The 2,869-nt window shown below is 33.2% G+C and overlaps 1 pseudogene; it reads right to left on the reverse strand.

Annotated features, from left to right (window-relative positions):
• Positions 1 to 482: 482 nt before the first annotated feature.
• On the reverse strand, positions 483 to 663 carry LOC142242155 (U4 spliceosomal RNA; annotated as a pseudogene).
• Positions 664 to 2,869: the final 2,206 nt, after the last annotated feature.

The following is a 2,869-nucleotide window of genomic DNA, read 5'->3' on the forward strand; positions in this document are numbered from 1 at the left end:
TATAGTAGTAGAAATTGTGAAAAAATTCTAAAGAAGTTAAATTTTGGTGAAATTGTCCAACGAAATAAAATTTAGAGAAAATTTTCTATAGAAATAAAATTTTGAAGAAAATTTTCTATAGAAATAAAATTTTGACAAAATTTTCTATGGAAGTAAAATTTAGACAACATTTTCTATAGAAATAACATTTTGAGAAATTTTTCTATAGAACTAAAATTTTTAAGAAAATTTTCTATAGAAGTAATATTTGGACAACATTTTCTATAGAAGTATAAATTTTGACAAAAATTATAAAAATTTGGTGTTGCTATTTTCAATTTTATTTTTTTGGAGCCCTAGTTCATTTAAATTTTGAGGCACATTTTAATGGGCGCCATATTCATAGAGCCATATCAGCCACCCCGAAATATTTCGAAAGGCCACATGTTGCAAAATCTGTAAAAATTTATTTGTAAACACTTAAATGGGAAGTCCTACCCCACCGACAGTATAATCCAAACATTGCTCCTTATGATTACCACTTGTTCTGATTGATAACGCATAATCTGGCTGATCAGCATTTCGTGCTTATGAGGAAGCCAAAAATTAGGTAAAAAATTCAACTAGCAATAATCGCACCTCGGTAGAACCTCATTGGTTACGATATCGCCTCTGCCCAAAGCGGACATGTCAAGAGACGAGCCCTTTTTCGTTGGGATATCTGTATATTGTCAGAAGTATGGGCTTAAAGTTATGGCTAACGATGAACAATGCCTCGATGATCAGTCGAAGTTAATTTTATTTTTAATTTCTTTACTTTTAAAAAAATTCCGCATTTTTAATTTGCGCATTGAAATTGGTCAAATCAGGGGGAAAACCCTCAATGTTAATAACGTACATCCAGTTAAATTTATTTATTACTATACCTGTCCATGGCACCATTGCCCTCAAGATATATTTTGTAAGTATTCATTTAAGTTTATTCACAAAAAAACACGCAGTACAGGATATTGCAAAATCCAAGCCCAAGGCGGTAATAAGTTTATGGAGAAAATCATATCATTTCACACTCACTTCCTTTAACCTAAAAGAGGGTTGCTGCGAAAGCCTTCAACGCACTGCTGATATCAGATGACAGAGCATTTACGACAATTTTCCATAAATTTGAATTTCAATCTGAAACGAAAGTCAGTAAGGCAGACAGTGAAATTACGGAAATTTTGCATAGGCCTACCAGCAAAGGCGAGAAAAAGAGTCAACCAAAATGCCAACGTAAAAAGGCAACGAAAACAAAAATGATAACGCCAGACTCTCATATTGCCACCACCACCATCAACATCACCATCCCAACAGGACAGTAACAAACAAAAAAAATAAACGGCTTCAGTAAGATGACAACTTCAAAACGAATTCTATTTTTCCCTTTTTTGCTTACAACCAGAGGACCACCACATGATAGGCTTTAGCAAATTTTGGTTTATTCTCAAAATTTTTGCTGCTCCATTTTCGCTCTTTCCACATAAAAACTTAGCAACAAATTTATCGCCCCCCCCCCCCATCTTCCTCCTCACCCCTCTTGAAAAAGGCCATGTAATTTTCTTTTTTAGAAAATCGAAGCCATGCAAAATACTCTCAAGTGTAGGCAACAAAATGCTAGAAAATAAGATTACCTCCACCTCTCCACCCTCACCGACTAATTTGTAAATATCTCCATAGCGAAAATCCATTTGAATGGCATATCTAAAATATATGCCATCCATCCACTTACTATCTACGTAGAGAGATGACAAAATGAAAAATGTTTGACGTAGTTGAGGTAAACATCATAGAGATCCATGACAGAGGTAGAACTTTTTATACAGAGAGAGAGAGAGAGAGGGAGAGATTAGAAGACCATTTACTTAAAATTAATTTACCACGAATTTGAGTGACTCTATCATACGTAATATTTAATTTCTACGAAATGATGTGTAAAGTTTGCTTTTCTTTAAGGTTAAATATAAATTGTTGGAGACAAACATGGCAACGGTTGTCATAAATGAGATTTTATATTAAAAACAAAACAATTTTAAGCTAAAATAGGTTACTTCATTTTCACACAATTTTACTGTAAATAAACGGCAGTTTTTTATCTATAATTTTTTGACAACACTGGTAATAAAGAATAAAAGCGTGATGATCTCGGTATGAATCTAACCCAAAGGATATTACTGACCATTTAATTCTGTCAATGCCTAGAAGATACGCAGAAGTGATCAAACGGAATGGCTATGGTATCAACTACCCAGCATAAAAAATATAGAGTTGTTTAACAAACATTTCTTTTTAAGACAATCACGGGATCCTCCTCCAATTTTTTTACTTGATAATTTTTTTTTTTTTTTTGAACCAGTACGCTATTTGGTGGCAATTCAAATGGCAAATTCAACAAAAAAGTACACTGAAAAAAGTAGTTAAGCTAACGCTAAATTTAACTTATTTGTATTGCAAAAAACTATTTGTTTTTCCACAGCCCATGATATTTTCCTTTTGCTAAGTATGTTTCAAACATTTTATGAACTAAACGTGGGTATAAAGTTCAATGACCGTACAAATAAGTTCAATATGAACTAACTAAAAAGAAATGTTTCGTACGATACCCAAAAATAGTAAGACTGAACTACTGCATGGCTAAAATGATCTTGAATTGGCGCCAACGATTTTCTTTTTTATTTTTAGTTAATTTTTTCTTCTATGAGAGGATGTAATTTCGTGAACTGCAGTTAAAAAGTGCAACAGGGCATTAAATTTTCCTGGTATACCCTGCGCCACACTGTGGAACAGGGTATTATAAGTTAGTGCATATGTTTGCAACACCCAGAAGGAGACGAGATAGACACATGGTGTCTTT

The sequence above is a fragment of the Haematobia irritans genome, chromosome 5, assembly GCF_050003625.1.
Source record: "Haematobia irritans isolate KBUSLIRL chromosome 5, ASM5000362v1, whole genome shotgun sequence".
Taxonomy (NCBI): Eukaryota; Metazoa; Arthropoda; class Insecta; order Diptera; family Muscidae; genus Haematobia; species Haematobia irritans.